At 40.9% G+C, this 15,022-nt stretch overlaps 1 protein-coding gene and 1 long non-coding RNA gene across 3 annotated transcripts in view; both read right to left on the reverse strand.

Annotated features, from left to right (window-relative positions):
* The window catches only part of Gabrg3 (gamma-aminobutyric acid type A receptor subunit gamma 3), a 623,439-nt gene that overhangs the window by 327,101 nt on the left and 281,316 nt on the right, over positions 1–15,022 (reverse strand). The window lies entirely within an intron of this gene.
* Positions 1–15,022, reverse strand: part of LOC120099822 (uncharacterized) — a 138,613-nt gene continuing 123,591 nt past the window's right edge. The window contains exon 3 of the long non-coding RNA XR_005499100.2: positions 1–15,022. This exon is cut by the window's right edge and continues 61,468 nt beyond it. This is a non-coding gene — a long non-coding RNA (uncharacterized LOC120099822).

The following is a 15,022-nucleotide window of genomic DNA, read 5'->3' on the forward strand; positions in this document are numbered from 1 at the left end:
TCTCTCTCTCTCTCTCTCTTTCTCTTTCTATCTCTCCAGCACCATGCCTGCTTGCATGTACCCATGCTTCCTGCAATGGTGACAATGGACTAAACCTCTGAAACTATAAGAAAGTCCCCAATTAAATGACATTTCATTTATAAGATTTGCCATGATCATGATGGCTTCTCATAGCAATTGAACACTGATTAAATCAGAGGAGAAGGGAGTGGGGGATGAACTGTGTGATTGGGAGACAGTAATTGGGGTGTAAAGTCAATAAGTAAATTAATGGAAAAGGAAGGCAAATTACTTCACCTATCAACTGTCTCCTGAATTCTTATATGGTTGAAAAGCACTCACCTCCTATCCCAGTAGGTCTTCCTATGGGAAGTAAGTTGGTGAAGTAATCTGCACTTGCTTTCTATTCCTTTTCCCCATGCAAGTTACTAAACAGCAGTCAGTGATCAGCATTTGTCAATAGTCAACATGGGACCATGCCCAAGATCTCAGTGTGCAGCATGTCCCAACATTGAAAAATCATTTGTAAATACATGTTTAAGGAGCCATTACCATGCAGTTGGCAGGCATTAATCTTATCATTATTTTTTTATTTATAAAATCAAAACTCTATCATAGATTAATAGAAAGAAACTAGAAATATTAAATATTTTGGCTTCTATCTGCTCATTTCATGTTTCTATCTGCTCTCAAAATGGCTATTCACAATCTGCTTATTTGAGAAAGTATTTCCAGGTTCAAATCTCTTAATGTGAGCAAATATTCAGCTCCCAGTGGCAGCATTGTCTCTGTCTCAAAGGAGGGGTGATAGCATACAATACTTGGTACCATCAGCAAGCATCTCACAGCATGCATTATTTTCCCAGAGGGTTAACAGTTGATGGCAGACTGACCACTAAGGTTGAAACAACACAGCACTTAGCTGAAGAAGACAGGTGCAGTGTTTCAACTAGCATCCTAATTCCTGACCTGAAGGTATTTCTGTTTCGATTTAATACCAGTTTGTAATTCTTTAATGTTCATTCAGAAAAGTTCTTGATTAGTGTCATCTTCGCACTGCCAGTGAAGGATCATGGGCATTTGAAGTATCTTTCATAGCCCCTGGCTTTGAAGGAACTAGGTTACAACCATCTTATTTTCAAAGAGAATTCACTTCAAGTGGGTTGGGTTAGGAGTAAGTAATTCAAAACTAGTAACTCTCACTCTGTCAAACTGACACTAAATCAATCAAGGAAATGGGGTTCTTTTGTGCAGGAAAAGGCATCATGGAGCATGAGGAGGCATGGAAAAGATCAATCACTTTAAATGCTGAAAGGAATGATTGCAACTTTTGAAGTTTAAACATTTTAAATGTGTAAATTTATTTCCCAAACTAAAAACACCTATAAAAAGCTGAATCATTTCTCATCCTGTCACAGAACTGCCTTTGGGATCTAAAACTGCATGGCATGGGGATGAGGGCACCTTTAACCCTGGGAATCTGGATGCAGAGACAGGATGATCTAAAGTCCAAGTTCATCCTGGGTTATAGAACAAGGTCCTGGGGTTCTTGTTTGGTTCTTTTTCATTTTAATCCTAAATGAAATATAGTTCAGCTGTAAAGAAAGCTGAAATCATGAACTTTGTAGATAAATAGATGGAGCTAGAAAAGCTTATACTAAGTAAGGAAATGCAGACCCAGAAAAACGAATGCCATGCATTCTCTCTTGTTTGCCTCTGACTTTCAAATTGGTAGACGTTAGTACATAATCCAAAAGAAAAGAAAAATGCACAAGTGGCGGCAATAGAGAGGAATAGCGGACTGTAAAAAGTTTAAAGGGGGGAATGGAAAAAATTAGGGAACTTAATTGGCAATAGGAAGGGGGTGAACACAGAAGGAGACAGAGTGAAGAGGTAAAATAAAGAGTAGAAATGCCTCAAAAGGTAGTAAGAAATCATAGTATTATCTATTTACCTAAAATTACACACACACATATATATGTATATATTTATATATATATGATCATATTGTTTATGCAATTTTCCTGCCTGAGCTGATAATACCCCCCAAAAACTTAAGGACAAACCCAATACCAGGCATGAGAAGCCTCTTTCAAGTTGTTGGAGAGAGGAGCCCAAGAGATTACCAAAACATAACAGTCTGTTACTGTGGCCTTTCGGTGCTGCTCAGAGATTGAAGGTAAGTCCCCATTGCTATAGACACCATGAACTTTAGACAAAGGGCCTGGAGGATCCAGGCTAAATTTGACCTGAAAGCCTCATCATTGAGGACTAGATTTCATGGTACCAGAATATGCCATGCAAGCTTTCAAGGGAGGGAAGCAACCAATAGTCCTACCCACAAGATAGCTATGAACTACAACAATAACTAGCATGGTATGAAAATCCCTGAGGATGCAATCGTGGAGGGCATATCTAGTGGTAACCAATGTCTCTATAATTTGACTTCAGCCTACTCAACAAGACAGAACTCATGCCTGATACTAAAAAACTAACTCCTATAGGCTAGTGAGGACATGCATTTTGGAGGAGGACCTACCACTGCTTTACTAAACCAACGTAATTACTAACTGAATCCTTAATAATCACCAGATAAGTATATCTTTCATCCATCATCAAAGAAACTTCTCTTTGCAAAAGACAGCTTATAATGGAAACTACAACCAATCAAAATACAGAGAATAAGCTATGACGCCCAGCCAATGCTGATCCATCTACAACACAACTTCTGTACCTTATTCTCAAATAATTATAAGTATAATCAGTGTATTAAATATGTAACCCTCTTCAGCAGTCAATTGAATATCGTTTGAAACTGCATTCTCAAAAGAAACCATTCATGTAAGGAGGGATGCAGAGACAGAGAAAAGGCTTCCTGAGACCCAATAAGCATCTACACATTGGTTCCACGCTTTCTTAGGTTTCTGTTCATTATTTGTTTCAAAAATAACAATCTTAAGCAGGCATGGTGGTTCATGCCTTTAATCCCAGCACTTGGGAATCAGGGGAAGGAGGATTTCTGAGTTTGAATAGTGAGTTCCAGAACAGACAGAACTATAAAATGAGGCCCTGTTCTGCAAAACAAAACCAAAGAAAATAACATTCTTATAGGCAATGAATGTGGAGAAAGTTCTTGCTTAAAAGACCAAAGACCTCTAGGTCTACATAACAATTAACAAACAGTTGCAGAGATCCACAGTCAAACATTAGATGGAGCTCTGGGAGTCTTATGAAAGAGTTGGAGAAAGGAATGCAGCCCAGAAGGGATGAGAACTCCACAGGAAGACCATCAGTCAACTAACTGGGACCCTTGGGGCTCCCAGAGGCTGAACCACCAACCAAGGAGCATCCATGGGCTGGAACTAGCCCCCTTCCCTACCTGTACATATGTAGCACACGTGCAGTTCTGTCTTCATGTGGGCCCCCCAACAACTGAAGTGGGTGGGAGCTATCCCCAAATCTGTTGCCTGTCTGTGGATTTTGCTCCCCTAACTGGACTAGCTTCCTTGTCTGGCCTCATTGGGAGATGATGTGCCTAGTCCTGCAGAAACTTCATGTGCCATGTTGAGGGGATACCCAGGGTGGGCCTCCACCCTCTCGGAGGAGAAATGGGGAGGGGTTGGGAAGGGACAATGTGAGGGGAAACTGGAAGGAGGGAGTTCAGCAATTGGAATGTAAAATGAATGAATGAATGAATGAATGAATGAATAAATAAATAAATAAATAAATAAATAAATAAATAAATGGGGGAGAGAGACCAAGGATCAGTGAGTATATTTCACTAGCTCTAATTTTGTTCACCACAGATAAATAGGAACAAAAATGATGACACTAGAGATGGGTAGAGGGAATAGTATCTGCCCTCCACGCTCACTAACATTCTGAAAAACAAAATAAAACAAAACAAAAACATTTCCCTTAGTTTCCAGGGAGTTTGCGCACCTCCTGTACTGTGCTGTTTTAGGAGGAAAAGTGTTATGGAATGCAAGGGCCTGTTCTCTTGCTGATGTCAAACCCAGATGTGAACCTGACGACCTAATATCAATATATGGCATATAGCCATTTTTCCTGTGCTGACTTTCAGAGTCAGTGAGAAAGATGAGGGGGCCTCTCTTGATCATAGGAACTATCTGCTTTTGAAGTGTTATCGAAGTACTGTTAGGACTGCGTTAATGATACCTTTTTTTAATTCTTATTTGAAGCATTCTCCCTGATATACACATTCAATTAAAAAAAAGCAGACATAGAATGCGTTGATTTGACTTTCTAGTTGTCAGCTGCTAGAGTGCTCCCTCTTGCCCTGACTGCTTTAAGAAAAAGGAGTGTGGAATGGCCAGTATTCTGTACCTCCAGCTCTTCACTGATGTCCTGAGGTTATAGCTGCTTGGTCTGGTATGGATATGTGCAGCTACAGTCACATCCAGGAATGTTTCAAATAATTTGTGCTGGTGTTTGTACCAGCTGTTTGCTGTTTCTTAGTAGTTTTTTTTATTTGTTTGTTTGTTTGGTTGGTTAGTTGGTTGGCTGTTTTGATGTTTGGTTGGTTGGTTTGGTTTGAGATAGAATATTATGTAACTCTGGACTAACTTTGATCTCACTATGTTGCTGCGTTCCTGATCCTTCTGCCTTCAATTCCAGACTACAAGGATTAAATGGGCTAGATATGTTTGCTATCAAAGGCCACAAGAAACTTTAGTTAACTCCTACACCAAAAAGGATTGCTTCACCTCATGACCTAACTGTCAAAGGGAACACAGTGGCTGGTTCAAAATGAGAATGCTAAGATTGGTACTGGCACAAACATGCATTTGTATGTGAGATCTGCTGGAACTGGTGAAGACACCTCTTCCCTGGCTATGTAAAAAGGATACTCAACTAATTTGGTAATAGGCTGGTATAAAGCCTTCTCTATTGCCTCCATTCCATTGGTTTTGCAACTTTCGACTGAATGAAAGGCTTCTCCCAACTTCAAACAGGCTGAATTGGTGACATGAAAAAAGGACAGGAGTGACAGCAGAATACCAGGCAGCTTGACAGCTGAAGGAGAAACAGAATTGAGCAGTCAGCATGTCAAACTGAAAATTGAAAGCATAATGATGTCATTACTGTCTACATCAACACACAGAGACACACATATACATCACACATTTACACAGCACACACACATACACAATACACATACACATGTACACCACACACACCATACCCCATACACACACACACACATATATATATATGCACATACACCACACGCATATACCACACACACACCACACATACATATACACTTGAACCACACACATAACACACTACAATACACATACATACTACAAACAAAAACACAAATATACACCACACACACAAACACAAACACACACAATGATATCACTCTCTACACAAACACACACATACAGCACACACATGCCCCACAACATATTTACCACACACATATCCATAGATCCCCCCATACACACACACATACACACACACATATATATATATATGTATACACACACCCCATACACACATACACACATACACCTCATACACACCACACACACACACACACACACACACACACACACACACACACACACCCCACACCACATCAATTTTGAAGCAACATTTTCAAACAAGGAACATTTATTATAATCACGTACCAACTAGCATTTGAGGCATACTAAACATTATATCTGAAGTGTATCTTAATTTGGAGGACTTACTTTTTAAGATCTACTTGTGTTTTAATTCATGTGTATGACAGTGTGCCTTGTCCTGAAAGATTGTTGAATTCCCTGGAGTTACAAATTTCAGGAACTAGAGTCATGTCTTCTGGAGGAGCAGAAAGTGCGCTTAACTTCTAGGTCTTCAAGTCTTCTTAGACTTCAAGTCTTTCTGGAGTTCCAAACATGTATCTAGACCAAGTCTAGAAGCTGCAGCACCACCTGCTGCCAAAAACTATGGAATCCAGACTTCATATCTAAATGTCAGTGCTGGAACATTTGTGGAGCTAGTGGCCCTACTACCCAAGGCCTGCAGGGGAGTAAATGCTGGGGAGCAACTGCTCTTACATGCCTCATGCAATGATCATCACCTGAACAGTTACTCCTAGACTAGCCACAATTTCTATGTGGGCACACCAGAAGGACCCCAACCTTCTGGTCACAGCAACACATGGGGACTTAAGACGGCCACACAATCAAGTGGGGTGTTTTGTAACCTCTTACAAGATGCTATTGGGATGCAAAAGAAGACTGAGAGATCATTAAAACATTTCCAGAACACAGAAGACAACACAGTCCAATTATTGAGAAGCTTCTGTACTCCTCTACATTGTCGAGTCCACAGCACACAAGGAACAGGTTCTGAGGATACATACCATGTGATAGAACACAAAACCATAAATGTACTTAAACTGTCATAAGGTTTTTTGTTTGTTTTTGTTTTGTGTGTGTGTGTGTGTGTGTGTGTGTGTGTGTATTTGTGGTGTGTGCTGTCTTTCTTAGGACTCAACTACAAAATTGTATAGTGTTAACACTATAAATGACAATGTCTGGTCATAACATCAAAGCATTAAATGTGGGTCTTTAACTGAATCCTGCTGTCTTAGTTAGGATTTCCATGGCTATGAAGAGACACCATGAGAAAAGCAGCTCTTATAAAGGACAACAATTAACTGGTGTTGGCTCTCAGATTCAGAGGTTCACTCTATTATCATCATGGCAGGAAACATGGCAGCATTCAGGCAGACATGGTGCTGAGTAGGAGCTGAGAGTTCTATATTTTGATCCAAAAGCAGCCAGAAAGAGTCGCTTTTGCAGGCAGCCAGGGTTTCTTCCACACTTGGTAGAGCTTTAGCATAGGACCTCAAAGCCCACCCCCACATTAACACACTTCCTCAAATAAGGCCCCATCTACTCAGACAAATCCACATCACCTTATAGTGTCACTTCCCATGGGCCAAGCATATTCAAGTCACCATACCCATCTTATGAGAGCAAACAAAAGGTTTTGTTTTGTTCAATAGTTAGATGAGTGTTAAACAAGGTAGGAGAGGCCTTGTATCTGGGGTGTGCTTTTGACCCCAATTAGCAATTGATAAGGGCTCTATGTGCTATAAGTACTTTGAAAAAGTTCCTTGTGGCAAGATCAAATTCTGGACAGACCTGGAGAAATTACTGCCAAGAACTAAGAGGAAGGAGGGCTAATGCTACAATGCTACAACCCTTGACACTTTTCTGGAACAAAGTTGATAGTTAACATTTTTTCAAGACTGTAACAGTTCAGAGAAGATATTTTCTTTTCTAAGATTTAGCTTTCATATTTTTAACAATGTGTTTGTGTCTGTATATGTGTGTGGGAGTGCATGTAAAGTTTAAAGTCATAGGCGTCAGATCTCCCTGAAGACAGAGATATAGGCAATTTATAGGCAATTGTGAGCCACCAGATATGGAGAGTAGAAGTTAATCAGTGGTCCTATGGAGAACCCCTGAATCATCTCTCCAACCCCAAAATACTTAGCCAACTAGAGCATTTCTACCAGTAAGCTGATATCAAATGCAGCCTCAGTTCATGTCTCTAATTCCATTGAATCCTGTGCATAAGTATTGTACTCAGCTCTTTCCCCTTCTGCTCATAAAAGCTTTCCCTTGCCTCAATTTCATCGAATCACCATGATTTACTATTACACACAATTCTCTTTGTCATGCTCTACTATGCCCAAACCAAATCATGATCCTGTGAAAAGTTGTTTTCTTGTTTTACTATGTGGTTACCTTAAATCAAACTTAGATTACCAGGCTTGGTAGCAATCTTCTTTAAGCACTAAGCCACCTTAGCAGCCTATCATGTATATTAGGTATATATGTGTGGGGAAGAGGGGAAAGTCTATCACTGGAGTAGGAGTTTATTGACTTGGTTAGACAGTCTGGCCAACAAGTCTCAGGGATATCAACAAGTCCCAGGGATATGCCTGGCTCTGCTTTGAGCTTTCTGGTGACATCCAAAGATTCTTCAAAGCAGTGTTTATAGTCAACAATTAAGAAAGTTAATTTCAAACACGAAATTATAGCACTTTGCTCATTATAGGAGAAGAAATTAATCAACTGGGAGTGACATACACTTTACCAATGACTGATTAAAGCAAGCAATTCTCTCCTCAGAGTGAAATGAAAGCTTAGAAAACAAATATCTCCTCTTGCCATGATCCTGCAAAAGCCAGCCCCACAAGTAAATGACTCGGATGACTCAGATTTGTCTGTGACATCAGAAAGACAGTGCTCATTGCAGGTAAATTCTAATAGAATTGGAGGTAATGGAAGCGCTTGCTCCACTGAGCATCAGGTGGCCAGTGTCCCCTGCAGTGTCAGAGAGTCACAAAAGAGACACAACTATAAAATCCTGCCTTTAAAAGTGTATAATCTAGGCACACAGCCGTAACTAAAGCACTCTGTGAAAGGTGAAAAAAGAAAGATAAAACCTTCCATACTCAAAGAAAGGAAGGAGGTATAATAGGAAAAGGGAAATGGAGGGAAGGAAGAAGGAAGGATAAGCCACATGCTAGAATGACTCCATGTGTTCTCAAGGGAACTATGACAGATGTGCTACTGTATATGTCTAATTGCACAGGGAAACCCAGGAAACTCCCAGATAACCTGACCCTGGAATCATCTAAGCTCAAAGCCCCAGATCTGGTCAAGGCTCCTTTCCACAAAACTAAATGGAGCTCAGGTCTTTGAGAATATGACTGAATTAAGACTGAACCAGTGTGTGAGAGAGCACTGTACTGGGTCAACAGGACAGACCAGCAGCATGTTGTACTGTCATTTAGAACAAAAGGGTGCATATATCTTCTTGATTCTGAGTTTCTTAATCCATGAGATGATTGGGGTAGATAATCTCAGAAATAATAATTTTTGGATTTAATATTCATCTTCAGACAAAAATACTGTCCAAAAAAGGACAAACAGATGTGTGATACTTGATTGCTAAGCTCTGCCAATACAGGGTAAGCTAGTCTTTCATAATTCCGGCTTCACTTAAGGTCTGTCAGATGTCATGGGCCAGAAGGTCTAAAACCTATGCTCCAGTGTTTAAGAAGTTAGAGAACTGTCCAGGCCGTCAGCTGTCTCCACTAATTGTAGAGTTTTGGAAGCTACGTCTTTGTGCTTCCTAGATAGTCAGGTAATAGTTAATTCCTTCCCAGTCCTCTGACAGGATTGAAGACTAGTTCTAGTCTCATAATCAAACTTAAGTTGCTTAGCATTAAGGAAGATTATCTAGATTTGTAAATATGAATTTCAGATGGGAATATAAATTGAAATCAACATAATTCAGGCACAGAATTGTAAACTCTTTAAGTTAGGATAGTTGGTAGAGTACTTTATTCAATTGACGAAATGATGGACTGGATGTTCAATCTGTATCACACTTCATAATCTGCATAATCGTTATGGTTGTACTCAATATCTGAGATTAAAGAGCCTTTTTTATTGGACAAAAGGAGGAAATGTTGTGGGCTTTCCTGATCTGTTTGTAGTCTGATGTTACTTCTTCTTCCTCAAGAGGGGCTGCCTCCAATGAGCAGTCAATCACGCACTCAGGTGATCTCATAAGAACTTTCCCCCCATTTTAACTGGTCAAAGAGCCTGTGCTTAGGTAGTGGAGGGGAAAGGTGGGGTGGGAGGTCTTCGTGAGGGCAGGTGGAGAGAGAAGGAGAGAGAAGGGTGAAAATAGAGGAAGATGAGGAGGCAAAAATGTAGCAGAACCATGTGGCCAGAAGAAACTGCCAGTAGCAAAGGGTCTTATAGCTGTGGAATAAGTTAGTACAGTGCTAGCTATGCACAAACTAGAGATATATCCTACAAATATAATAACTAGATTGTGTTTTTATATGTGTTTTGGGGTTGGAAATTACTGTAACACTTCTCTGCCTGGAGTCAGAGGTGCAGAGGTATCTTTTATCATGGTTTCAAATCTCTCATTTCTCAAAACTCATGTCATGCTGGCCTGTGAATATCTTGGTAGTGCACAGGGCCCCTAGTTTAAGGGAGTGGGTGTTGAATGGAGAATATTTTCTACAGACACAGGCAATGACATCTTGCAGGAAATTTGCAAGGGTCTTGGCAAAGTAGTCTCACCAAAGACATCTCTACCTCAGGATTGTGCTAGGCTAGAATTATTACTGAGGTCTGGGATCTGGAAACTGCCAGGAAAGCCTGGTGATGGCCATTTCTGACTATAGAACGTTAGGGTATGGGAACTGTGCACAAGGCTCTGGAGCACTAATGAAAAACAGAATGTCAGAGCTGGCTATAGACCAAGGTGGCTCTATCGGCCTGATCAGGCAGTGGAAACAAACAGGTGACCAAGCCACGCAGCTCCTCTGCAGTTAATGCTTGAGGACAAAGCCTCACCTACTGGCCATATGGTCCCAGCTCTGAGTGGCAGAGACAGGAATAGTGGACACAGAGGAGTTAGAATTACAAAGAAAAGCCTCAGTTACTCTGTCCCATCTGCCATTTTGCTCTCTCAGTTCATCCTCAGCATCTTGCTGAGACCATAGGAGCCTCTTTCCCTGTACCGCCTGCTAGAAAATTAAAGAAACATAAAAGTAAATAAACATAAACTGATTCATAAATCTGTTTGTATGTATATATATATATATATACATACATATATATACCCCTGAAATACAACATGAGGTTATGATATTTTGATGTGTCTTTTAGAATGTTCACATCAAGGTAAGTACATCTAGATTTTCAAACATTTATCATTTGCGGTAAGAACATTCAGAGCCCTTTCATTTATCTTTCTCAGTATGCAGTATCTTATTTTCTGTGGTTGTGCCTTATGTAATGGAACAGTAGAATTTAAGGAGCAATGTGTTATTGTTTTGCTTTTCTCCTTTGCTTTAGGAACACACACACACACACACACACACACACACACACACACACACCTCCCTCCTGGGTAACCAACTGTCATCTGCTTCAGAGACTTCATTGTTCTCTTTTGATCACTTTTAACTGATGGTCAGGTTTGAAGTCCCCAGAATTTCTTGGCTACTGATTCCCACTCCCTGTTCAATCTTTACAAATTATGATAATACTATTATTTTCTTGCATCTAGCCAAAGGACGGAGTAAAATTATGAATGGCTTGCAGAATGAAATGCCATTGAGTTTGTTTTGCCCTCTCTCCTTCACTGTGGCTAGTCAAAGACTCTGAGGCTTCAGCTAAAGAAGCTGGAATTGCATTAATCAGGTAACATCCTTTCAAGTCACATCTTTTCATTAATATATTCATTAGCTCATTCCCTGTGCAAGATTGAACTCACATCAGAAGAACTGAGAACATAGCAGGTACCATTTAGTTCAATAGGGAGCAAAACAACAAAAAAGCTATTATGTGTGTACAATGGGGTCACACAGGATGCCATGGAACCAAGACTCCAAGAGGAACCTGCCCTTAGTGGGGGACTCTGATGTGCCAGAGATACCTCATTGGAAACTGGGGTCCTGCAAGGTACGGATGTGTTTCATTCGAGAATAGGGTCCTATAGAATACCCAGCTGTTCTTTTCTTCTGTCTTGGAGATGAGGCCACAGCAGATTACAGCAGCATTCAGGATGTCCCATATATGTTTGTAGGGATGAACTGTTTTTATCAATGACTGTTACACTTTCCCAAACTAGAAAGCAAAGCCTTGACATTTTCTGTCCAAGAGCATTTGCTGTGTGTGGCACCTGGCATGGCATCCAGTTAACACTGATAGGGCTGAGAAAGATACCATAATTCTCATGAAAACCCTCTTGACAGGGTATTTGTTAGACTAAAGTTTAGAGCCAGGCTAATTGGCCAAGAGGTAGATGGCAGACTTCTCTGCATCAGAGGCAGGGCCAGGCCATCTGTGCCTGCCACGCTGCAAACTTCTGAGCTACTACAGGCTCACACTTGGGGCCTGCAGTTACAGCTTCCAAGCTCTGAATTCAATCACTGTGATGATCCAAGCCACTTGGCACTGCTGCGCTGGACCATGATCTGACTTTAGCCCTGGCATATCTTGACACTAAGGTAAACACCTCCTAGGAACATGGTCTGAGAAAACCTTGATGGTTCTAGTAGTCTCCATGCATGCTGGCACTGCTCAAGGTCTTGTCTTTAGGGTATAATTCATAGATGAAATGGGTCACTTTTCTACCACATCCATCGTATTTGTCACATGTTGTTTCTAAGCATTCTAATTAAATTGGATGCCATTATGCCATATGGACAGACAGTAAGTCTTTCTTGCTTGTGACCCAATCAAAGTCTACACTTGCTGGTCGGTCATCCATGCAAAGAATGGGTCATCATGAAAAGACATTCAGATTTAAGGTGGCTCAGATTCTATAGTTCATCTTCTACAAGACCCCACTTTCTTGTTTTCTTGTCTCTTAAAATTTTCATTTTGGACTATTTTCATTCATTCCTTAGAAAGTCAAATACTTAGTGGATCACAGATGTGGCTTTTTACCTTGTCCTTATTGTCACCAATATGAGAACTGTTAGATTACAGGCAATCCTATTAGCCTCCTCCTAGGCACTTGGCAATGGTTTATGTCATCACTTTATGCTACCACCACGTGCTTCAGATGTGGGCTGCCTTAAAAGGACTGCCTGCCCTGCCACTCCAGCTCTCTTTTCCCATATGTTCCCAGATGGTCATTCTCTCTCCCTTTCTGTCTTTCTCTGTGTCCAGCCCCCTTCTCTTCCCTCATTGCTCTATTCCTAGTCATTTGCCTGTCTACATGTCTACTCGTCTGCCTTTACCCTTTCTGCAGACCCTCACTCCCCTCTCTTCCCCCAGTTAAACCCTCTTATACCAGATCTGTTGCATGGCATAATTTCTCAGGGGGACATGGATCCACAAGATAGCCCCCTGGACATATTATATTTCATAAAAATAACTGCAGTCAATACAAGTGCATATGATAATGTGATGCTTAGGTACAAAGCTGAGATGAATATTTAACTCATTTCTCTACTAAGTACTAGAAAAACCCACATTTTGTTTTGGCCTCTTCTGCAGTTATACAGAATTCTAAATCATATGCTTTAGAGTAGAGACATGAGTGACAACTCAACTGCCCAGTATGTACCAAGCTCTCATACAGAGCATCAACACTTGGAAGGAGATAAACTAAGGCCAACTGAGCTGCTGGCCAGCAAATCACACTGGGAACAAACAAATGGCTGTAAACTAACTGAGGATAAAGAGGGTGGGAGCATCCCATTGAAATGGGCTACCACAGAGATCCCTCTCCATGCACCTAGTCTTCAGAAAATCAGGTGTGCTTTTGAAAGTAAAGAAAGAGATTGAATAAGAATTTGAACCAGTCAATGCCTTCACCCTCAAAGGAAGATGCAAGTGAGGCCAACCACCTGTTAGGAGGTCACAAAAATGACTAAGAATCAGAAAGTAAGGAGGCATCAACAACTATATGGAAAATTCTGCAGCTAACAGGAGGAAAAGTAAGGAGAAATGAAACCACTCATGCTCCTGCTTTCTGCCCACTGGCATTGATCAGCTGCTTACAGACAGCCATGTGACAACTGGACTGGTTCTTTTCTGTTGAGGTAACTCACAAATACTATATTTTCTGACTATGAAAAAATATATCCTTGTGTTATCAATTATTATTTGGCTAGCAGGATATGTAAAAGTTGCTTCCTCGCCTGACTTTCTTTAAAAGAAAAAGCAAGATTCCCTGTGGAAGGTGACCTTCCCTAGCCAACTACTGGAGTAAAAGTATGACTTTTTACATAATAAATAACTGGAGCCTAGGAAGGAAGCATTGGTGGAATTTCCTTGGGGCAGAAATACAGGCTGACACAGATGCAGACAGAGGACGAATGAGGCAGACAGAGACAAATCAGAGCTGGGAGGCAAGCAGTGAGCACCACATGGAGAGATGGGATAAGTGGCAGGTTAAGTTAGATGATAGCAGAGAGACTGCTCTTGAAAAAAGCCAACAGCTTTAAACCATATAGACATCTCAGTGTCTTAATTAAACCTCGAGTGGGATCTGTGAAAGCCCCAAATACTCTTCAATCTCTTGTTGAAATATTTCCTTCCTAGATTAAGAAAGTTACCGCTCAGAATGAAAAATGAAAGTCATGGGATTTCTGCATTCCATCCTGCCTTAGTTTTCATCACTGTGACAGAATGCCTGAACTAATCTCATTAGTAAAGTGTTTTTTTTCCTCCATGGTCAGGGACCTTTCTGTTTTGAGCTGAAGCAGCCTAGTACATGCAGTCAGGGACACCAGACAGGCTTCTCACATCACAGAAATGCTTCCTTCACAGGGACACTCTAATAGGCCACCTTCTTCTCACTAGGCCTGACTCTCTCACAGGTCCCAGGACCTCGTGGCATTGCCATTCTGGGGACAAAACCTTTAATATATGTCAATTCAGAATGCAGTCAGGATTAAAACTACATTAGATCACACCTAGACTGTAGCAGACAATAGTGATGCTGTCACTATCCCAAGCCCACTCGAGTCAGAAAGCTCAGCACTCCTTTATTGCACCAGTGGCTTGACTGTGCCCACAAAGGGCATATGTGGGATGCCTGATCCCATATGGGATATTAAAAGGTGGGAGGTGCTTGGGACACAGAGCCACCTTCTTCAGGTAGGGGTGAGCCTGTCATTCATGTTCCTCTTCTCTGTTTCTTGTCTTTATGTTACTCCACATGAGGATACAACATGAGGCCCTCCCTGGTACCAGCTTCCTTACCTTGTACTTTCAGGCATCCAAGGGATGAGCTCATACATTTCTATTCACTATAAATCACCCAGTCTGTGAAATTTGATTACAGCAGCACAAAATGAACTGAGACAAGGATGTACAGAACAAAATTACCAAGCAAAGAAAAATCCAGTAAAACAAACAGGACTTCCCCTCTTTTATACCAAAGCTACATGGTTTCTGTTATATCACTGTCTTTCAATATTTACCAAGCCAGATGAAAT

The sequence above is a fragment of the Rattus norvegicus genome, chromosome 1 (genome assembly GCF_036323735.1).
Source record: "Rattus norvegicus strain BN/NHsdMcwi chromosome 1, GRCr8, whole genome shotgun sequence".
Classification (NCBI taxonomy): Eukaryota; Metazoa; Chordata; class Mammalia; order Rodentia; family Muridae; genus Rattus; species Rattus norvegicus.